At 37.5% G+C, this 24,776-nt stretch overlaps 1 protein-coding gene across 43 annotated transcripts in view; it reads left to right on the forward strand.

The window, feature by feature from the left end:
- ZBTB20 (zinc finger and BTB domain containing 20) overlaps window positions 1-24,776 on the forward strand; it is a 477,629-nt gene that overhangs the window by 38,052 nt on the left and 414,801 nt on the right. For 36 of the 43 annotated variants that reach the window (XM_046905147.1, XM_046905118.1, XM_040646200.2 and 33 more), the window contains exon 2: window positions 21,787-21,846. The gene's annotated coding sequence lies outside the window, so the exon portion shown is untranslated. The remainder of the gene's footprint in view (window positions 1-21,786; window positions 21,847-24,776) is intronic. The other 7 variants (XM_046905162.1, XM_046905119.1, XM_046905155.1 and 4 more) reach the window with 1 other exon arrangement.

Here is a 24,776-nt window from a genome sequence, read left to right on the forward strand (position 1 = left end):
TATTAGACCTTTTATTTCTGCATATGCTAGTGTTTTTGTCATAGGTATCGAGTTTATCTTGGCTGATCCACAAGTTTTAAATAAGAGCGAGTTTGAGCTTTCTTAGAAACACTCTTCTGATGAAATTATATTGCTCTACTACTGAGGATTTTTAGATGCAGAAAAAGGAAAGCATAAACAAAGTGAAAAAGACATATGGGTTATCTCGTGTTAAACTTTCAGAGCTCTATTTTACTCTGTATTGTGATTCAAAGGCTTTTGGAATCTTTCTGAGGAACTGTTATTGCTATACCGATTTATTTATGCAGTTGGTACTGTGCATTTCAGTATCTCATCTGTCCACAAGGCATCCAGAGCAGTAGTTATCCTGCAGAAAGTCTACAACTTCCATTTCTGTGGGTATATTCCATCTTGGGAAGCAAGAATGGGAGGAGAAAGAGAAGAAAGTCTGGTACATACTCAGATTTTGCTTTGACTTGGAGTTGAGGTGTTGTGTTGAGTGTTCCCTTAGGAAGTGAAATGAAGACCTGTGACTTCTTCACTGTAACTCCTTTCTCTGTGACTCTGCTTGACAAGCCTGATCTTCTATGATCAAGTGATCTCCCTGGTGGATGAGGGAGAGACTTCTACCGTAGACTATCTAGACTTCAGCAAAGCCTTTGACACTGTTTCCCAGTTTTCTCCTGGTGTGGCCACACCTTGACTACTGTGTTCAGTTTTGGATCCCTTGCTACAAGAAAGACATTGAGGCCCTGAACCGTGTTCAGAGAAGAGCATCTAAGCTGGTGAGGGATCTGGAGCACAAGTCTTATGGGGAGTGGCTGAGGGAGGTGGAACTGATTACTCTGGAGAAGAGGAGACTCAAAGGTGACCTTATCACTTTCTACAGCTACTTGAAGGGAGGTTGTGATGAGGTGGAAGTTGGCCTCTTCCATGTAACTACCAATAGGACTAGAGGGAATGGTCTCAAGTTGCCCCAGGGAAGATTCAGGCTAGATGTTAGGAAATACTTCTCTGAGAAAGTGGTCAGGCACTGCAACAGACTGCCCAGGGAGGTGGTGGAGTCACTGACCTGGAAGTGTTCAAGAAACATTTAGATGTTGTACTAAAGGACATGGTTTAGTGGGAAATATTGGTGATAGGTGGATGATTGGACTGGATGATTTTGGAGGTCTTTTCCAACCTTGGTGACTCAATGATTCTATGATTCCAACACTGGCTTTTGGGATTAAGCCAGTGTGAAGCAGAGCATTCAGTGAAGAACTCCTGAGACAGCATCCAGCCTCTGAGAGCAAGATACTTGCCACCTATATGACACATCCTATACATCATGAGACCTAATTCTGAGAACAATGGCAGAATAGACTTTATCTTCATTACATCACAGAGCCCAGTCCTGTGCTTGACTTTGGAGGATGTCTTGATGCTGAGCTCCCTTTCCTGGGGTGCTGACTTCCTGTCTACCTTGCACCTGCTGAGCAATCCTCATGGCAGCTTTCATCATGCATTTGCCACCTCCTTCTGTTTACCTCACCACTACCCCCAAAAGCCTAATTTCATTGGTGTTGTTGAGTGGGTGGCCCATTATTGAATACTTTTTTAATTATTATTTTTTTGTCCGAAGGCTTTTTACTCTGGGTAGAGAAGTTTACCCTCAGTCACGTTTATCTACCTGTGTCCGTGTTTCAAGGCTTTCCACTTTATTGATGTTTCCATTAGAGGAATTTGAAGAATGTTCAATTACATACAGGCCATGAAACATATTTACTTTTTTGTTTTTAAGTCTGCCAACTGTTCCCTGCCAAACTTTAAACTGGGCTTATGACTCTTAGATTTTTTTTATAACTGCTCCATTGTAATATATACAAGTAGTGTGCACACAAATAAAAGCTCATACCATAGCATTAGAACACAGCGCTAGATTTTATCTGGAGGATTATTGCAGGCCTGTTTCTAATTTATATAATGTTTTCATTAATAGCAATACCTTTTTAAAATGCCCAATAAAATAGTGTAGCATTAGTTTAAATAGAAATTTCAGTCATTTTAGATATCTCCCCATTGTAACAGGTCAGGCTTTTAACAGATGTCTCAATAACTTTGCTATTAGCAGGAATATTTCATGAATTAAAATCAGGCCTCTTTGTCTTTGTCACTCATTTAAATGACCTACATATTTGGCAGATGGAGAGGACTTGCTTGTGCATTAGTACTGATGGGTAGGGTTTTTTCAGTTGTGTATTTTTGGAGGAGAAGGATTTAACATAAGTTAACGTCGTTTATTTTTTATTAATATCGTACTTCAGTTTCCCTTTACAGAAATATCTTACTAGGCACATCTTGCCTTTTAGGCATAGGCAACATCTAGGACATTTCTCTTGGGCACCATCCTTCTGTCTTAATGTAAATGTCTCAGTGAAGCAGTGGACAACTTTTTTTGCAAGTGTATGCACTAATGGAGTTGAAGTAGAAGGTGTAATAATTCACTAATTGAATAGGTTCTAGATCAAGTCTGAGACCTGGGCCTTCCCAGGCCTTTTTGGCTGTACATTTGCCTGCTAATGTTTCCTTATTTCTTTTCCTGGCATAGTGAGATTTTCAGCATTATGCTAAGAATCTCGCATAAAACAGCTCACTGATGTGTTATGTCAGCACATGTTCCTGTGCCCTTTGAAGAATCAAAAAGGACCTCTCGAGTTGAAGATTTTGTTGACTCATGATGACAGCAGAGCTTGAGGTGTGCTGTGAAGAGTCTAACTACAGGGAGAGATTTAGTTGTAGATTTGGTCTGTTTGTCTGTGCAAAATCACTGTCTGGTGTACTGTGAACTATTACATACAGAAGTGATTGCTTATTATTTTTACTGTAGGTTTGATTGGAATGTAACTTGTTACATAAGCAATTAGAAAAGCTCCACACCTAAATGTGCTGCCTGAGGAAGCAGTATATCCCACAGTCATTGATCAAGAGATAAAAAAAAAAAAATGCAGTGGGATAGAGTGAAGTTGCTTGAGAGATGCATTTGATCTGCTCTTCCTACCCCCCCTTTCTTTTTTCCTGGTGTGTAGTACTGGGGTAAGTCAAAGAGATGCTAACCTTCTGTGATTTCCACTGACATCAGTGAGAGCAGCAAGTTCTTAACATTTCTTCAAATCACTGTTTGAACTCAAGTGTATCAATATGGTCTGATCAAATTCAATGCCATTTGTCCAACAAATTCACAAAATAGGTAGTTTGGGCACTGAATTGATTTTTTTTTCTTGCTGAAGATTCTCCTTATTTACACAGAAGGTTAACATTTTCTTGCCCATGAGAACAATATACATGTTAGCAAACAGGAGAATTTTCCCACTGAAACAATAAGGATATTCCTGAGATTGAAAATAGAAATCATAAACGGTGTTACGTTATCTTAAGTTTGCACTTTCCCAAATTCTCTGCTGTTCTTGTGAGGGGAAAATATGGATGAAATTCTTATGTGATGGTGATGATGATACTACTAATAATCATGAAGAAATACTGCTAATTTCAAAACTGAGTTTAGTTTCAGCTCAGGATAATATAAATAGATGCATACAAGGTTTTGCCTTCTTAAAACTTTAGGTCTTTTTGTACTTAAGATAGAAGCTGAAGTCTGTGTGGTGGCCTAGTTCATTTCAACTTTTAAGACTTAGTATTTTAAGGAGCTTCTAGTGTTTGAGGAACTGACATCATTCTTCTTGGCCTGCTATTCTGTGTGCTTTATGCCTGTGTCATATCAGAGGAAAGAGTCTGAAAAGAGAGTATGTACGTTTTCAAAAGAAAAACATAACTGTTGAGGTAAAACATTAAGTCATGGGGTTAATCATCATCTTCCTGCATATCAGTGTTCTCTCTCAAATGGAGAAGGGGATTTTTGATTTATTAGAGGTTTTCCTGTAACAGGAATTGGAAACACAGTCCCATAGAACACCACTGGGTGTTTATTATTTATCATAAAAGTAAAAAAAAAAAATAATAATTTGTAATTATACCCTTCTAGCATCATCTTTTAACTCTTTTTCTTCTTCCACTAAAAAATGACCTTAAGGAGTAAGAAAGACACTTAGGCAGAGACAACAGGGGAAGGGATGTGGTACATCCTGCTCCCATTAACACTGTCAATTAGCACCATTTATCTTGAAATTTGTCCAGCTTGGAACACAAAGAATGTACTTCAGGGTTTGGGCCAGACAGAAACAGAAAATGATGGTATTTGTGGAGACAGTAGCCAATGTGGGGGAGAGAGCAAAGGCACACAGTAATTCTAAAAAGAGCTGCATTTTTTGTGTGTGGAAATTTGATTATGAGATGATTCTTTCAACATAAACACAATTCTCTAAGGACTTATTAATGCTTCAGTAGCATAGTGGAGAGACACTAGTGCAGTCCGCTTTAATAGCTTTCTGGCTTGAACCCCAATACATAATGTTCTAGTAATAGTTTATGGGTGACTACAATAAATTGGTAGCAAGTGTTTTCCATTTTTTGGCTCTTCTTATCAGATCTGCTGGTGGAACATTTTGTTCTGAGAATATTGCAAAGGCAATTGATCTGCTTTGGATTTGTGCTCAAGAGTTTTGTATCTTTTAAACTATATGTATAAGCTTTTTTGGCTTGTTTTTAGATCTACAGTACAAAGCTGGGGGCCGGTAAAATGTTACAGGGGATCTGAACAGTTGGTTAAACCCAGCAGGACTCCACCTACCCTAAGTAGTGTTCTGTGAGTACTGCCAAAAAGGCAGTTTTCCTTTCCCCCCTGCCACTTCTCTTCCCAATACTGTCATTGTTATGGTCTTTCCATGCAACGGTGGAAAACTTGTTCATGTCCATGAAGGAATAAAGATCTTTCACACAGGTTCATTTTCAACCCAAATGGCCTTTTGAAATAGAAAGAAACATGGGATTTTTTGCACTTCATGATGAGGGAAAGAACCATCTGATTAGAGATGGGCCTAATGATCACCTTTGATTTCTATTTGACATGGGGCTGAACTTAACTGTAATTACAGAGTGAGACTCCGTGGCCTCTATTATGCAGGAGCTGTCCCTCTTGGTCTTCAATTAATTCACAGCTCCAGATCATCTCTATGGTGAGCCTAATTGAAATACGCTGCTTTCATCTCCACTCCCACAACTAGAAGATGAGTCTGGTAGCTGAACCCAGACCAGAAACATCTAGCCAGTTTCTGTCGGTGGGAGGCCAAACAAGAGCTGTCATCCCTATTGCCTCTGGATGTTAATCTTCTGGATGTGACAAGAGAAGTCAGAGGTACAGAGTGTTGAACAAAAAGCAAACATTGCCTACAAGCTGTTGAGTTGCGTCACTGAACATCCGGCACTTGTTCTTAGCCCCATTTCCTTTCTGTAAGCAGCTAGCCTGCTGGCTCTTTGCACAATCACCCAGCATAGTTTGTGGATGAGACTCAAAACTAAAACGGGTACATTTCTCTCAGGTAACATGAAACACATGCAAAATTAAAGGACAGCCAAATACCTCCTTCATTCCTTTAGTCGTCTTCATGTACTGAAACATTTGTTTTATATAAACGTTATATTAGGAAAAAAACTGGACTTGGGGCAAAAATCAAGCCTTAAAGAATGTAAACTGAAGTCTGGTGATCTCAAAAGCACAGAGTGAATACATACTTGAGAAATATTTGGAGAAACAGAATGTGGACTTTGCCTAGTTAACGTTAAAAGTATTCCAGATGACAGCAGGGGAGTCAGTTTGGTTGTCACATAGAGCTGCAGAGAGAGCTGGAGATGAACAGAGAATACTGAAAACCTGGCCCTGAGACAGGAAATGGAAGTGCGAAGTGAATGAGAGTGAGAATTGATGAAGGAGGTTAGAAACAGAGAAATGCAAAATGATGGTTGCCATGCCAGAACCATTTGTATTGGGTTTTGTACTGTCATAAGCCTAATAAATATGGATTTGTTCTCTGATAAGTATTTACCTTATTATAAAAGCATGTTATGGACTTACTGAGGGAGAAGAGCATCTTAATAAAAGGACATTCAAGGGGGACTCTGTCCACAGTGGTTCAGTGCTAGTTTTAAACAGTTACTGTCCTCTGGGTCTGCTCTGCTTTCACTGTCCATTGTGAACAGGGAGGTTTTTTCTTTCTCTTTATTTCTTTATCTGAGTAAGATCACGCAATCATCACCTTGGGGGCACTGCTCTATAGCCGTTGGGTCGTCTTATTTTCCTAGGGAAAAACCAACAACTCATGTTCAGATCCTGTTCTAGGAATCTGTTGCATATTGCGTTTGTGGAAGAGCCGTAGTTTTGTCTTTCATCCTCAGTAACAGAGAGGAGGCTTCAGGCAGTGCTGCGAACAATGCATGAGCTTTCTGTTTCTCTCTGCAAACAGAAATATATCCCATTTCCTGTTGGGGATTCTGGGCAGAGTCATCCAACAGATAATTTCCTGTAGTAAACATTACAATAATTAGAGTTACTGTTCCAGAGCACTGAACTTTAAGTATCTTTTATTATTGCATCGCAGAAAGCACACAAGAAGCAACCCCAGTCAAATGTGGCTATTGTTGATCATTTCAATTGTGTTATGGCAAATATAAGAGCTGAAGAATGCCCTTAAAATATATGTGAAAGACCAAGCATGCAAATCGAACCAGAAGTTGAAGAGGCTAATTCAGCAAGAACAGTTAAAACTCATTGCCTTTAAAAATTAAGAAATAAAAAGCTGTCTTGTGCTTCTCTTCTTTGTGAAGCAGTTTAATTATTTTTATTTACTAAGGAGCAGGTTTTTTTTAAAATGAGTTTAGCAAAATATTCACATTACAGACAGCCAGTAAAGTCTTGTATAATAGTTAATGCTAAAATGAGCATCATATTTGAACTCAGAAATGTGGTGATGTTGAGAATGCCCTGCAAGAAGACTCAGTGAGATTTGGTTCAGATTATCTGCCCTGGTTAGTAGAGGACAATATTTCAATCATTTTATTTTGGATAGGTCTGAAGTAGAGAATTAGAGGTAGCATGTTTATTAAAAAAAAAAAAAAAACAACAAACAAAACACAGAACTGAAAGTACAAAAAGAAATTGAGGCATACTTTTTACATTTAGTGTATTTCTTCACTGTATAAAGTGGTCTACTTACAGTGCTGTTATGTGTTTGGAATAAACAGTAGAGTGCTATATTTCACTGTAGGGTCTGTCCATAGAACGTGCTGGCTCTTGGCTCAGCTGTTTACATTTTTTTTTTGAAAAAGCTCCCATCTGTTACATCAAACTTGTTAATATAGGTCTACAGGATATAATAACATTAATGCTCTAAGTATCCAAATGAAATGTCAGAGTCCGGCTGCATACACTGAATTCAAATGTGGCAGTGTCCTGAAGCCACCCCTTCTGCTAACAGGCCATTTAATAATCCATGTAAGTATCTGTAGATGTCTAAGTCTTCAAAGGTCTGTTAGGGGCCAGATGTACAAACACGGTTACAACATCAAATCCTCACAAAAGCTTTTCTACCATGATAGCATGACCATATAAAATTTGGCCTTGATTTTTTTTTTTTTTGGCTCTGAAGCTACAGCACCATCAAGACCTATTTAAAATGAAAATAGGCTTGGTAAAGGAAATCTCGGAGCTTTATGCTGCTCCCAGTAAAGTTAAAGGCAAATGAGCATATAAAAGGAGTTATACCATACCTCCATGTATATTTTTGCCGTTCATTAGACAAATGAACAAAAAAAACCAAGTCAGTATCAACAACAAAGGAAACCAACACTTTGTGATTTGTTTTTTATTTTCCTTTTTATTTTTTTTGTCTTGGTTTGCTTTGTTTCAATTTAATACATAACTGAGTCCTTGATATTTTTATTTCTTGTATGAGCTACTGTAATTTATTCTCATAGTGGCCATCTGACCAGAATGAAGATGTATGCCCCCTGTTTTGATCCTTGTAATGATGAGGGTGAAATGTAAGTTTGTTATATTACCTTTCTTGTTTCTACTCCTTTGTATCCATGGTTTTTTAATTTACATTGCATTGTGAATGAAAACCCTTATCTTCTGCTGTTTTTTTTTCCTGCCACTCAAATTTTGCATCAACACAAAAGGTTTGTTCTTCAGTTCGTGTTTAGTATTTGGTCACGTTCATTATGAGGTGCATCTAGAATACACAGATCACATAATATACATAAAATATCATTTCCCACTGCTTTTTCCTTGATATCTCGTTATTAAAAGCTATTTTTTTAGTAGATAGAAAGCCAGTCTATGCATAAAACTGCCTTCAAATGAGCTTTGTACATCTAATCATATGTATTTTTATTCCCAAATGCTTGGTGATCAACAGTAATTTCAAGTAGAATGGTTATAAATCATATTACTCATAAACACATCGCAACTGGCTAAATAGAACCAAGCAGAGGGTTAATAGTCCAATAATAATTAAAATAATCCTCTTCAATTCAGTAATAACTTTGGCCACCTGCCTTCATCCAACCCCCAGCACCACCCTCAGTACTTCTTACAAAAATATTCATGTTACAGACAATCTTGTGTAACAGATTAACATAACATATCTGGAACATTACTCAGATTTTTAGGCAATGGCAATCTGAGTATGTTCATAAGTTCAGCTTTTTTTCTCAGACAACATCCTGCTGTTAACTCTTGACTTTTTAAATCAGTGGGGCTTGGTGTAACTGAAATGCACTGCCTGTGGTATCACATGGAGGATGTGTGTGTGTGTGTGTGTGTGTGTTGGAGCAGAAATACCACATGTTACAAGGGGTTAGCACAGATAGTATTGTAAGGACTGGTTTTCTCTCTTTGCTTTCTGATTTGAATGGCTGCGATGCCTATTTGACGTTTGATTTTAGGCATGATAGTGGATGATACAGAGCCGGATGCACAGTAGGATGTGTGAGGTAAATTTCAAAAATGTGAGGGTTTTTTCATTGAAAAAAGGAGAAAATGAATCTCATAGGTTCGGAAACAGTAATGTGATCATCCAAGCACAAGGCTGGAAGTCAGGAAGCCTTTTTTCCTTTTGTTCTTTATCTCACTCTGAGTTGTTTTTCAGGTAAGTTTTTCTTGCTTGTTGAGCTGGAATCCTGCCAGGGACATTTGTGATGGAAAGCGTTTGGGGCACTGGTTATTGTTGTAGCATGAGACAGTTTTCAGTCATTGTTTCTCATTTTAGGTGACCAGACCTAGAAACGAAATGACTCTGTTCTAATTTAACATTAAAGTTCCATTTTTTGTTACAGATTTCATCTTGTCCATTGCTAAAGTAATTGGCTTCTGTAAATAAGTGCTAAGTAAACAGTCAAGCAATTTTTGCTGGTACATATTGTAATTCTCATTTCAAAATAACCTAATAAAGATTGGCTTTTAAATAGAGCTATTTGGATATATCAGGGGCATGTTGTACCAAACAAACAAACAAAAAAAGAATAAAAAAGAAAAAATAAAATAAAACAAAGTCTCTGTCATTTGAAAGAGACCATTTAGCTTTTGAACGTATTTGCTGCACACTGAATAATAGATGTTATTCTGAGACAAATAGAACATGGTCTATATCCTTCTATTGGAAACTGTTTTCTTTTGTCTGAATACTTCACCCACTCCAACTACCTGCCCCCATAACAACAAACAGATTTGGCTAATATGCATTGTAGGTAAATTTTAGGGCTGTAATATAAATTATTAATTTAATAAGGTTAATATTTAAATAACTTCTTAATCATTAACAAAAGTGGAAAGTTCAGAGTTAAGATATTCTCTTTCCTCCCTGCAAAAATAAACATTAACAAATCAGTCTAATTCCTAAGCATGATGTATGTTGGTCTGGTTTGGATAGTTCACTTGCAGTAGCAGACAGCTAGGAAGATATTCCTCTGGCACAGCATTGTGATTACTTTCACGCCCTTAAAAAATTGTACAGAAGTGTTACTGATAAGTTAGTACCTGAAGTAAGAACTATAATCATTATTAGCAAATGAGTTCTTAAAAGATGCTTGTCACTGAGTCAACTGTTTTTTCATCATCTTATTTTGAGAAAGATTAGAGGCCATGGAGCGTTTTTCTAGTAAGTTTTGTTTGTTAAGCATAGCTCTCTTTGGAAAAGGCAGGTCAGGTCAACAAATTGTGCATGCATAGAAAGAAGAAGGTTCAGCTTTGTTCCTAGGAAAGGCTGTTGCTCTTCTTTGGCTGTGGAAGGTCCTTCTACTCTTAAATAAGTGAGCTGATTGACTGGTCATTGCAGACTTGTTGCAGGATGCAGTAAGAATCTGGGTTTGGAATCCTAATGCTGCCTCAGCCAAAACGCGTGAGCACTGGTCTGCAGCTGCTACTGTGGTTATTGATCTCCTCAGCTGATAGCACAAACATTCCCAATAGTGATACCGGCTCTACTGTGGGAACTGTTAGCTTGTAACTTTCATTTGAAATGGAGACTTCCTAAATTGTGAAGCAGTAGCCTGACAGTAAGACCCCCACATCCACTCTTTGGGTTTATAGAGACAACGATACAAGCATTTCTGTTCTTTAAAGGTTATTTTGGCCGCAGCCACATTCATTTTTGCTGGGATTCAGAGGTACTTCCTTTTCTGAATACTAGGATTTGTGATGGCAGTCTGATAGCAGACTGTTATGACCTTTGAAAAATCTCATTTTGATGTTTGATGTGAGTTTTATTTATAGCCATTACTTATATTGTGTTAGCACCTTGAGCATTCCTGTTGGAGTTGGAGTGTGCTCAGTGCTACACCAGTCTCAGCTAGATGCAGCAATTTAGTGCCATTTGCTCACAAAGTTAGCTCAAGAAACGGTGGCCAACATTTAGCGTGCCCAGAAGCTAAGAAGCAATGAGTTCTGATTGTCTGAATTGTCAGAACATTAACTGGTCTAGCAGTATGCACCTAACTTTTCCCATGTGCCCTAACTTCTCAACATAGATAGACTTTGGCCTGACCTGGCTTTGCATCTGAAAAAAAAAAAAAAAATATCAAGGGAACTCTGAGGAGATCTACTTTGTGCTATGATAGGGATATACATTTCACTCACTTTAACAGCTGGCACTTAGTCATGGCATCTGGGCTATCTCTATTTACAAAGGAAAGGAGAGGCTTCTCTGGAGGTTGACTTAGCCATGCATATGATATGAGAAGGAATTGCACTCTTGAGATGGTCACCTCACCCCAGTAGAGGAAGAAGTAGTCTGTTGAATGACCAAAGTTAGGTGAGATTATTTTACTCTTAATCCGTCTGTGTTGATTCGCTTGTTTTTAACTGCTTTGAAAGGAGGAATAATATAGTTCTATTTGGTTTTGCTCCATCCTGTGTGTACAGTACCTTGCAATTCTTAATGCTAGAGTTATGCAAATACAAAGCAGTATGATGTTTGGAATTGCTGGGCTAATGCAGCAGATTAATACTGGGATTTTTGTTGGGCCCTTTATGTTAATTAATAGATAAGAAGGAAGGCTTTGTTGTTAAAGCAGTGGATTGTAACTTGTGATGAAAGTTCAGCACTCTGTCACTGATTTCCTGAATCACTTTAACCCAGCCACTCCATCCTCTGTGTCTCAACACTTCTGAGAAAGTAGTCCCTGCTCTTTCACTCTTGGCCTGTCTTGTCAGAAGAGTTCTTTCAAGTGACGACTGTCTCACAGTCTGTATTGCTGCAATGCCTAGAACACTGGTCTTGCTGGAACCTCTAAACTTTGCTGTAATATAAATAATTTATTTACTGAAAAACAGTTTTTTATATATTTCAGAAATTTTGTCTAATTTGATGTAAAATGACAAAAACCTGGATAATCCCTTGACCTGCATTAAATAGGGAAAAAAAATAAGATCTTTTTGGATATGTTTGAGGAAAATATAGATAAAAGCCATATATGTAGGTCATATGTATATATGTAATGAAATAATAGTGTAAAATGGATCACGTTTTGAGGGCTAGAACTTCAAGAAACAGATTTTTACTCTGTAAAGTATTTGTGCTCATAATTTAAAAACTGTACAGCATAATAGGCGTAATTCTTTAATAGGAATGACTTGAAATGATTTTTGACTCTGATTGATTTAGGTAAAATTACAGTAAAGATTAGTTTGATCTCAAAATATCCATTCACTTTTGCTGGGAATTCTTCAACTTAAATATAGAGTCTCTTTTGAATTGTTTCCTTCAGACCTAAATTTACTCAAACTTTATTCTATATGATAAGTGGCATTCTCATAATGGAGTTATCTACTATTTTGCAGTAGAGCTTCCAAAAATGGTTTTAGTCCAAATCCTGTGTACTGATATATCTCAGTTAAGGTTTTTGCTAAATCAAACTGTCCTGATGTCCTTAAAGCAGGATGAATGTTAGAACTAAAAATGTCCTACTGATCTGAATATCTCAGTCTTTGCACTGATTAATCTCACAGTTATTTTTGTAAAAATATTAATTTTTTATTAGATCCATTCTTACTACTTGGTCTGTATGTACTAATTTTTACATGTTAATCATTATAAAAAATAAATACTGTATCTGTAACAAATGATAGAAATTATAGGAAAAAACGTAAATGAAAAAGTGATATAAGGATTGGCACTGTATTGTGGGTGTTAGTACTGTTTCAAGTGCATACTTATAACTCCCCTTACATTTAGAGCAGCCTAAGGAACTAGTTTGTGTCCATAAGTCATTGTAAAGTGGCAAATATTGAATTTTTAATGTCCCTCGCTGAATGTAACTGAGAAAAGATACACTTTCAAAGACCTTTTTTTTCATAGAGGAAATGTGAACTGAAATTCTGTGTTGTGTTTTCAGGTGTCTGTGTTGTACATTGCGTTGGATAATTTTGAAGAATTCAGCAAAGTGTAAGAATAAAAAGAATGTGAAATAGGCTCCATTTTGTTTTTGTTTTGTTTCAAAATAAAAATTGGTTCTGAATGTCACTTCACAAAACATCAACTGAAGAAAGTTAGAAAAGCTTTGGAACTGATATTTTGTCAGGGATGGCAATAAACAGCAAGGGTCCTTTGAAATAATACTGAGAATACTTCACCAGTAGAAGAAATGCTTTTGCTGAGATCACATACTTTTGCAGAAGATGAGTCTTGAATTTTCTAAAACCAAAGCATATATCTTAGCTTTCTCATTGTAAAGGATTTATGGATATATTGACAGAATGGACAACAGAAGTATAAAAAACTAAAACATGTTGATTACTTACAATATTCCTGACTTTTTTGATAACGTTTCTCTGATTCACGGGAGTACTGTGGGCTTCAGAGGCACCTAGAGGCATCCCTTGCTGGAAGGTTATCATCCTGGGGAGGTTTATTTCAAGGGCAGTAAAAAGAGACTTTGTTACCTGAAGTGGTTCAAGTAATTTGAAAGTTAAGAAAAGATGAAGCCATTAGACCAAATCCATTCTTAATGCACTTCCGAGGTAGTAAGAATTGCATTGGAACTGCTTTATGGGTCCTTTCACGTAGGCTTTACTTAGATGAGGCTGAAGAATTCTCTTTATTTGCCCCTTACAAATGCCTGTAATGGGAGTACCTTTGATTCACTCTTTTATTTAAAGAATGAAAACCAGTATGCTTTTCCTCACAACTAAGAGATGAAGATGGATTAAAGCTCCTTTCCAGTGGTAAGTTCTGGACATCAGTATCTCCAAAACAGATATCTCTATAGCTAGATAACTGGCTGCCTTACTCAGAACTGCTTTCTGGTTGTTCCAAGAAAACTTGGGTGGTCTTTGGCTGTCATTTGGAATGACCTGCTGCCCGTGCACAGTACATCTTTCACTGGGGCTTCCAGCTAATATTGCTTAAGAACACACTGGAAAGGGGCTGCATAATTCATGAGGATGTATACATCTAATCTACCCACCTAGTGAAAAAGTGGAAGTGCTTATAAACTCAAACAAATTTCCTACTCTGTGGGTTTGGTAAAATACAAGTGGTCTAGGGGATAGGATATTTTCTGTGTGCTTTGTTATGGTTTTCTCCACTGAAAGACTTCAGCAAACAAGTTCTCTTTTCCTTTAGCTATGCAGCTTCCAAGGGCACCAGAGGAAGATTTGAAATCAAAAGTTAAAGGATGGGGGGACATTGTGCATATATCCCAAATTCTGCCTCCTCTGTGTAGGCATTGTAAGCTAGTTTTTAACTCCATTATCATATACTTTTTTATTTTCTCTACATGTCTGATTCTTGTCCTTATTTTCTTATAGTGGTAGGTATATCTAGAAATACACATATTACTTATACTTTTTTCTTTGTTTCAAACAGAATTTAAGTCATTTATGTAGCAGTACACAGTAAATCGTTTTCACACAATGCGCTAAATATTAAACACATAGTATAGCGTGCTGATAAAATGTTGCTAATGTAAGTAGGCCACCTAAATTGGAGGATATGACAGTTCTCTGATTAAGTGCCTCATCTCCTGAATTGAGCCTTTGGAGGACTTTGGTAGGCAAACAAAATGTAGTACATAAATACTGACAAAATTATTAAGATTTAAAACCAGCAACAAATAACAAGGAAACAAATTAGAGTGGACCATGATGGTTGTTAGGAGTAGAGGATATAACATTTTATAGTAGTACAGGTTTGTAGAAGTATAGCAGAAATGCTGAGTCACAGCTTAAAGCAGTGATTGAGCACCTGGTGGGAAGGTAGGGCCAACCCAGGGGAGCTCAGGTGTATGCAGTGCACCTAATTGACCAGAAGGGGTGGACACAGGACCTTTCCCAGACCTCATTTAAGCATTGGCAGGGGGGAGGTGAGGGTCTTTTGCTGGAGATCCCTGTGTATCTGAAGGCCTTTCCAGGTAAGCAGTTTTTCCCCTTGTTTCTCTGATAGTGGCTGTTGCATTTAGGCTTATCCTTGTTTGCTGTAGCCAGGGACTTTGCTACCCCACTATCACTGCTGTGTTTTCCATTGCATTATAATGTTATATTAAGCAATGAGTGAACAGTGGTCTGTTAGCACCTTCTAAATATTATCTTAACGTACTTGTGAAGGCTTCTGATTGTGTGTGAAAACTTTAGAATAGATTTTGAATGGCTTGTCTCACATATGCAGTTTCAGTGTGTGTTCATATATCTTTATTAATCCAGAGATTCCTAATCAGTATTACAAAATTGTTCCCAAAGAAAAGGTAGTTAAGAAAAATTGTCTGAGATTCACAACCACATTTATTCTGTGTTAATGATTTAGCATTTTTTCTGGATGACAGTGACTGTATGATAGCCTGAGGTTACAGATATGGAGGTAGCATTGCTCTACACTGCTGACTACTGAAGGCTTGAAAGGATGTGCTCTAACTTCGCCATGTGCAGAACGGTCGCTGCTTTAGCACACCTCCAGAAAGGAACTTGGAACTCCCCTTACGTTCAGTGTGTCACCAGGATATAGTCTGCATCAAATTAGCACTGAGTTAGTTAGGGTCAACAATATGTAGGAAGAAGAAGGTGCGTAAGAATGGTCAGGTATGGACCAGTTACTTGCAGGGTCATCATGGATGTGTGACGTTCTCTTTTATTAGAGGTGCAGGCAGGGTTTGCTTCGGTCTTTACTGAGTAGAGAAAATGGGCTTTTTCCTGACACAGTATTATCTTTCACTGCAACACTTATGACTGGAATCTTGACCAGCTTGCCTCTTAGTCCTGTTCTTTTTCAGTAGATCTACAGAAACAGGAGATGGTGCATATGCCTCGGATAAATCTCATTTTCACTCAATTGCAAGTTAGAAACAAGCCAGCTCATTCACTGGTGAACACATGAATACAGGATTTCTATACTAAAACTTTTATTTTTGTATTTAAAGTTCCACCAGGGTTCAGTGAGAGGGAACGTATTTTGGGGTTAAGAAGTGTGTATTCTTCAAAACAGCCCCACCTCTGAAAATACAAGTCCACGTAGGCTTATAAAATATCTGTGTTGTGTCCTAGAATAAAGCATGTATTTCATGCTCTAAAAGTCTGAGGTTTGTAGTTGAAAAAGATTGAGTAAATAATTCAGAATTTGTTGTGTTTACCTGTTAATAATTAAGCAGGTTAGTCTGTGTACTTTTTATAGATGTTGATCTTTATTTTTATATACTTGGCTCATGTTCTGATTTTTAAATTTGAAGATGTTTCTGCCAAGGAGGAGATGAGAGAAAAGTCATCAAGGAGTTAAGTGTTGCTGTGGTGGTTTCACCCTGGTGGGCAACTAAACTCTTCCATACTGCCCTCTCGCTTCCCCCACTCAAAGGAAGAGTGGAAGAAAGTCTGATGGAAAAGGGCTCAACGGTTGTGAGAAGGACGGGGAGATCATTCACCAGTTACCATCACAGAGAAAACAGATTTGGTGTAGGGAGACTGATGTTGTTTATTGCCTGTAACTAACCAGCTACTCTTCTCTCTGGAGAGAGGGGATTGTCATCTTTACCTTCCCTTCTACTTTCCACCTACCTTATTTCCAGTGCTTTGAGGGAATTAATTTTTAAAGATGATGATAATTTTTTTGGACAAAGGCAGATACCTTTGATTCCTACTTTCTGCTGCCTGTAACTAGGGATAGAGGAGTCTCTTTTTGTTATAAGGTGGCTTTTGGTTGACCTCAGTCAAGGAAAAGTTTCAGCCTCTTTCTGTTTCAGAGATAGAACTGAAATTTGGAGAAGAAAAATAAGGGAACAGGCACATCATATTTCTGTTTTCTTGAATTGTGAATTAGTTACACCCTGGTGAAAAGTGCTAAGCTGACAGCTCTGAAGTCTGAAATCTTTGTCATTTGAGTAGGTACAGAGAGGCCAGCAGCAGTGTGAGTTTCCCTCACAAAAATATTTAGAACTGTTCTTTGTGAGATTGCATCCTGTGGCAGGTGATAGTTCAATTGAGTGGATCTTTCAGGGCATCTTTGCTTTCAGTGGTCATGAACAGGCCAATAATTTCCCACCTTCCTCTTGAATCTCCATGTCTGTTTCTTGAGGGTGTGGGAGAAGTAAACAATAACAAGAGGAAAACATGATTAGCAACAAAATTATTCTGTTTTACACTCAGTAGTTCTCAGTTGCTGTTTACGTAGCCCAGACCTTCTCATAGATTGAAACAGAATGAGGTTTGGGTTTCCCCCTTTTTTTTTTCTGCTGCCAGGCAGGAGTTCACCCCACTATTGATGACATTCCCTCCCCACCTTAAGCAAAGTCATTGCCTAATTTTTTAAATGTCTGAAGTGTTTATTTGGTCTTGGCAGTGTAAGATATCATTTGATATTTTCACTCCCCTTTTCCAAGGGTGAGAGAAAGCCCAGGGTAAAAGAAAAGTCCATTGAAATGATTGGCATTAAAAGACGAAAGCTGCTGAAATGTGAGAGTGATCTTTGGTCTATATATTAAAAACCAAAGATGTAGAAAGACTGTTTATGTGAGAATTAATAGCCTGATTTTGTTGACAACTGAAATCTTCATCTGTTACCATGGCATGTTTTAATTCACTGTCTGCATTGGTATTTCCTTCTGAAGAATTATATATGCTAGTTACTAGTACCACTGATATTAAAAATAACATTTGCCTCTCATGTTCCAGGCAATGTTTTCTGTTCAAGTTGAGTTGAATAAAGTTAAGAGGAGAGGTTAAGCTGGGAGACAGTGTTACAGGTGCTCTGCTACTTCCCTTCCTCCATTGCATTAATTTGCCTTCAAGGGTCATTTTGTTCTTGGCTTGGACAGTTAATCTAAGTATTCTGTGTAGGTAAATATGGGCAAATAGTTCTCTTCAAATAGAATTTAGGAGTGCACAGAGAACTTGAGTTGTTTTCTAGAAGACTTTATCCTGCATTAACAGTGGGACTGTAACACTGAGTATTATTCTGTAAAACTCTTCCCTGCCAAAAAGTTAGTTCTTGTCCACTTTGTTGTCTTATAGTCACAGGTCCAGTCAGTGGTCTGTTTTTGGCAGTTTTCATGTAGAAATTTTCTAGAATCTATCTTTATGATGGAAGTTTAATGCTAGTCATTTGATTTATTTTTTTTCCCTCCAGACAAACAAGCTTGTCTAGTGAACCAAGTTATAGGGATCTCAAGTCTAGTTCTTAGTAGGCAGAAGTCCATATCACAGGAGACTTTACTACGGTCAATAGTAATTGGCCTGTGGTTGTAAGTCTGATGGAAGAGACTGAACAAGCCACAAAATTTCTCTATGGTCCCACAGTTCAAGGCAGAGGGTCAGCAATAAGCCTGTGTCCATGAACCTGCTGCTGCTTGCAGTACTGTCCTGGAAATGAGAGGAGCTGAAACTCTAAGCTTGGCAGATCAGCTTTTTTCATAAGCAGTACATTCACATGAGTCATTTATTTATTTATTTTCAAAAAGAGCATTGCTGAGATGCATTGTCCATTTTGTTAAGGGCATACTTTACCCAGTGTTCATGCCAGGTTGACTGAACCTAAAAAGACCAAGAGATTTACTGGTAGTCTCACAGTGAATCATTGTTTGAAATTCTTTTGGCTGCTATATTCTTAGCATTAATCAACAGTGATTCCTTTCATCTACTTGCTACCACAGTTTAGTTTGCATATATGATGACTGTGTTTGGGAAGAATTGAATTGGAGTAATGCTAATATAACTTATCTTATTCTTTGAATTTTACTGTATGTGTATAGAGCCTTAAAAAGAGAAGATCCTTGCACAATTGTCATCCTATAATATCTTCTATCCCCTTGGCAAAAGCTCCATAAGCAAGAGAAATGTAAATAAAATTTATGCGTTCTTTACATATTCTTGAATGGAATGTATTTATCTTAGTTTTACTTAATTTGTTGATAATTCACTGAGTAGGATTTTTTTCATTCACAGCAAAAGTCAAAAGGCCATGCTCCTTATATGGCATTATAAAGAAATGGACGAGTATATATAGTTCTTTCCTGTTAGCATTTATGTATTGTTGTTACTGTAGAAGCAACTGGCATAGCAGAAGAAGCATTTTTAATTTAGAACTGTTTATGTTGTGCATTTCTATGTTTCTTGTCTTTATGGTAGATCTCTAACTAATATACTTCATCCTTGGAAGCACTTTTTTTTTTTTTTTTAGAAAACCATCTCAAGACTCTGAGGATTGTGATATATTTTGTGACCTTGAGGCCAGTAAGACTGTCCTAAGCACGTGCTGCAGAATGTTCACTTTTGCTTGGTACATAGCGCTTATGTTTCCAGTGGAGCTGAAGTGTATTTCCTGAGTTGTGTGCATAGTTTTTCATGATGTCAGATCTTGAGGGTATTATCTGAAATTATTTGAGTCACCAATAAGCCGTTGCTCCAACTGAAACCATTAAATGTAAACATAGAGATTGGAATTTAAAACAAAATGAACAGCCTGTAATTTTAGATATGATATGCTCTGTTAGCATGTTAGTCCAACAAATGACTGCCTCAAGTGCAAGTCTTGATTAACTTAGATCTCATATAAAAGTAGTAGCAGAAGCAGTAGTAGCAGTAGCAGAAATGTTATCACTTACTAAAATCAGACATACATAAATTTGGAAAGGATTAATTAAAAACAGTGAAAATCAAGTAATCATAATAGTTACACTGACTTTTGTATAGCATTTTTTTGGCAAGAGTTTTAACTAACAAAAGGATAGGTGTTTATGCCATGTTGTATGAAATTCGAAATTCCAGTAGACCAGGGAAGACATGAGACTTGATTTCACAGAGATTGAGGAGATAATATCTAAGCACTACTGCAGGCCAAACTGATCAATGAGTTTAAAATAGAGAAGATTTTCATTCACCTTGTGATCGGTTTTCATATGCTTTTTCCTGCTTTTCATCTATTTTGAATTCCCCAGCATAACACACTGTTTCTGGGCTCACCCAGTATACTGTAGAGAGATTCAAGCCATCTCTCACTGCAGCACATAGTTTGCCAGCCAGTACAGAGTGCTTTAGTTGTTAGATGAGTTAGACATTAAGCAAACAGCACAGTTTCATACCTGCTAGTATCACTGAAATCAAACAGACCCTCATGCAATACATCTAACGGCATCTAAAGGTCAAAATCTGATCCTCATTACTCAATATTTTAGGCCTTCTGTTTTGCTTTATTTATTGTCATTGCAGAACTGTCAGATGATTTGAGATTGTGGTTGTGTGATGCTGGAAAGTGCTACCAGCTGCCCATCCAGTGTGTCTGTTCAGGCAGTGACAGACCTTATGAAAGCTAAAGCACATGCTGCACAGCCTTAGTTCCAGCAAAATAAATCTTCTTCCCTGAAAACTGAAAGACTCCATTCAGTGTCCTATGCTGTGGACACTAATGACTGACCCGTGTAGGCTGGTGAAGTGTCCTCAAGTGATGAACCTAGGGCATGGTTTGTTTGTTACGATTGGAGGTAGAATGCTCCCAGAAAACAAAAGGAAGGCTGCAGGTATGAGAAGAAGAGCGTGTAGGCAGGAAGGAAACAGAAACACCTCTGTAGTAGCAAGAAAGTGGTGGGAAGTCCGGCCTGGAAATGATGAACCGGAAGGCCTGCTGTCATTGCATCTTCTATACCTTGAGTAAGCAATGCTTTGCATTCTTTCTTTCCTAATAAACTACTAGATTGCTTCAAAGAACAGTTCTTTTCTATAGCAGTTTACTTTTAGCAGGTAGCAGATTACAGTTCCATGAATACAACAAATCATTTGAGATCTGGGGAAACAAGTTTATGGTGAATAATTGCTGTCGAGTCAGTTCTGTAGTGTGACAAAGGGGTCAAAATCTCAGTGATTAAAATGTCTGTGTGTAGCTTTGGAAACCCCTCACCAGCAAAGCATTACGGAATACAAGTAAGGTTAGTTAGCCCATTCCTGCCATGGTTGAGCTGGTAATTAGGTTGGCCGTGGGTTCCTAGGTGGAAGTTCAGTACTTAGGGGTGATGAATAGATCCTGCTGTTCCTGTGAGAGAGCACAAAGCCTGGCTGGGCTGGGTTTGGGAATTGTAATCTGAGTGAACCTCTCATAACAGAGTTTGGAAATTATACTGGTTAGATCCCTAGGCCTTATTCTGAACTGGTGGAAGTAGAGTGCCCAAGTCTAATTTGTGATGTTAAAATACTCCTGTTTGGTAGCAAGTTCTGAACGCTTTGTCAATTAGTGTTACATAGTACTAAGTCTTCTTTTAATTCTCCTTCAAAAAGCAGCCTATAGAGAGATTTTCTGATTGTTTTAGTTGCTGAAGCCAATTATAGCTGACAGATGGAAGGACATCATACACTTTTTTTAAGAAAAATAAAAGAACCACTTTAAACTCTTGAACTTTTAGAGTATTTACTTGTAACTTTTTCCACAAATGCTTTTGCATGTAAAACATTAGTGACAAAACTTTGGTTGTCACACATACTAGTTTTTCTTTTTTTTTTTCCTAGCCAGAGTAAAACTGCACTTAATGGAAAAAATAAGTGTTTTTGGTTTTTGTTTTTTTTCGAGCATAAAGTCATATGAGTTGGTCCTTACTGGATTGGTGTTCAGCTGTATAGGTTTTCTCTCTGAAGTCTGCGTAGAATGTGACATGCTGTGTGCTAGTACATTTAACTTATTTGTTCATCACCTGTGTGCTAAACATGGGTGTGTAAGACTGCTTTGTTTCCTTCAGGTAGCTGTATATTGATATATATACAGTATTCTGCTCACTTCCCCCACTGACTCCTCGTTATTTGACTGTTATGAAAACTCAGTGTGTTTTGTGTGCAAATCTCTAAACATAAGCTTAAATAAATTTCTTTTCTTTCTTTCTTCTTTTTTTTTTTTTTTACAGCAGCATAAAGAAGAAGTGTTGAGAGCTGCTCTCAGCCCTTTTGGAGTCCGAAGTCAAAAGGTAAAATTAAATGCTACTTTTTGGGTTTCTGAAGATGTTGATGGTGTAATTATTTGGAAATGCTGTTTCCCTATCACATTTGAATTGAGATTTCCCACAGGAGAAAAGCAAGGGTACAATAAGAAGACAAAATATTATTAGATCTTGTTAAGAGCACCAGCATATCTGGGCCTAAATTATGCAGGTAAGTAACAATTGGTAAACTGCAATTATCTGTTTTACTTCATATAAAAACATTGGCGTTGGGAGTCAGTGGGACTTTCAGTAGAGTTTAATATTGCTAAGGATTTAATGATTTTTGTCTCACCATAACTTGATAGTTTTTATGATATATGAAGTTTTTTCAAATTACAGTAAGACAAATCCTGTAGCTCTTTTCTCAGGCAAGAATCCCTCAATGGGAGTTTTGCCTGACTGAGAACTGAATGAGGTCTAAATAACTAGCAATTAAAATATTCAGTTATTGTGCTACTGTATATAACAAAGCACTGGAGGTATTAAAAATTGCTAATCTCCTCCTTATTAAAATGTTAACTGCTAAGCATAATACAGCTTTGCATTTTCTATCATTTGCTCGTGCAGTTCATTAGTAGAGGTGAAATGTTTGTGACAAATAGTCATTTGAACTTTTAAGGGATTGACTTTGTCGAGCAGAAGTGTGTATTGAAGCCATGATTTTTAGTCAAACACTAAATAATGTACAGAGAGTAACTTTTTGTGTAGAACTTCTGAATATTTACAGAGCAAACTAGGCAGTAAGCTGCTTGTCAGTAGGTGGAACTAAACAGTTTGGGTATTCAATTAGTATTTGTTTTCATCAGCAACTTCTTGTAATGAACTCAAAGAAAGTACAGATTAAAGATTGTCCATAGAGTATACTGGGCAAGTAATCTGCAGTCAGAGGGTTGAGAGACTAGCATGTGAACAATTCAGTAATAGGTTAAGAAGGAAAGTTGGTGCATTTGTTCAACTGTGCATCTAGCTCAGTTAATTAGCATGTGAACTGTTTATTATTGAGCTAGTCAAAATGAGGACCCGACTGTTCTGTCACCCTATGCTGCTGCACAAAAGAATAAAAACATATATCCTGTCTCTTTTGGCACAAAGCAGCAATAGCAAGATGCGATGGAGAGTGGGAAAGGAGGGGCGAGAGAGGGTGATAACTAGTCGATGAAAAAGGTGAATATAGTATTACTGGAATAATTTGGTGATGGGTGAATTTCCCAAGGGAAGACAATCCCCTGAATACTGTTCCCCTCATAGCCTCTCCCTCGAGTAGATTTTGTTACCTCTTATGTCAAAAGATTTCTTCTAATCTTTCTAAAGAGCCATTCTGGGCCTGGGCATTTAATTGTTCCATGTAATGCTGTTGACAATTCAGGCCATGACTCTGCAAGGATTTACACATGTATTTCACTTACAGCATTATGAGTAATCTTATTGAAGTAGATGAGATTAATTGCAGGACATAAAGCTAAGCATGTATATTAGTCATAGCAGTAAAAGAGGTGTAGTTTTATGTATTAGTTTGTGTTGAGTGTGGAAAACTTTTTAAAGATACATAAATACATTGGATTTTCTACCATTTGTGTGGCAGTTAAAGAGGAAGTAGATTGTAACAAACTGAGCTTTTCTGCTTGTTCACCAAATCCACAATTTTGTCAGGTTCTCAGTTGTAAAGTGTGAAAAAGAATAGACTGCTTTCATTTTCCTTTTTACATGCACAGTTAAACCTCCATCTAGAATGAGATGATCTTATAATTTATTATAGAAGAGTGAAAAGGACAGAAATCAAACAGGAAGATGTGTGCTTGTGTGGACTCTTGTTTATAATTTCATCAGATTGGTACACACCTCAGACATTTTATTTAGTGATAAGATATGCAAATTGTTCTGGAGCCAGCAGCAATGCTTTCACCTGAATGTCAAAGCTGACAGGGATTTTTAAATCAAACCTCAACAACAACTTGTATTTTAAAGCAACTATTCCGAAGATGTAACCAAGTGCAGGTCAGTGAGTGCAGAATTGTTTTCATACTTTACTTCATACTGTGGATTTTCTTCCCTTCTGGAGTAAGAGAGTTGTGGGCTTACCTGTAAGTACTGGGTGTAACTATGGGCAACATGCAGAGGAGCTATAAATTTATGTGAAAGTATGCGCTACAAACAGAAATGCAGAGTGAAAGTGAGGAGACTAACAAAACAAGATTTACCACAGGTGATAGCTCCTGGTTTTCCAGATGCCTGTATCACACCTTCTATAACTTCATTTTGTCTGTTTCTTCTCCCTTTGGTTTTAGTTTTATTGCATTTTCAGTTTTATTGTGTCCTCAGTTCAGAACATGACAGTGGAAACCTGTAGGTACAGTGGAAAGTTTGACTGATAGCTCTTCCTTGGGACTCAGGGCTAAAGTTGCTCAAAGCTGTAGATGTTAGCTGGGGTTTTGTTTTTGAGCATGCATGTAACCACAGGAGAAAGGGTACCACTGAAAATAAAGCTGGGGATTTAAATGTTAATTGTTTATTTTTGGAATCTCAGTTCAAGGCAAAGTCCACAGCTTATGATGGGATAATGGTTAAATCGTGTGCATTTTCCTCAGCCTCGGTTCCTCTTCTTCCTTCTCTGAATGTCTGCACATAATTGCATCTGAACTCTTCCATCTGAAGTTTGCCAAGGGCTTTTACTTAGTGCTTGTTTTCTTCTTTTTGTTGAATTTACTGTGTGTATTTATTAACCAGAAAGATATCTGGGCTTTGAACACTTAACAAAGGACAAAAACTTTTGCATTCCTGTTACTGTTTGTGAGTATATGTATGGCTGCATGTGAGAGAAAGAAGTGATTGCTGAGATTATGAAAGATTACAATGTGCTTTTGATTATATGCCTAGTTGTTTGGTCTCTCTGCATTTTCTTATAACACTTGGCTACT

This window comes from Gallus gallus, chromosome 1 (assembly GCF_016699485.2).
Source record: "Gallus gallus isolate bGalGal1 chromosome 1, bGalGal1.mat.broiler.GRCg7b, whole genome shotgun sequence".
Lineage (NCBI taxonomy): Eukaryota > Metazoa > Chordata > Aves > Galliformes > Phasianidae > Gallus > Gallus gallus.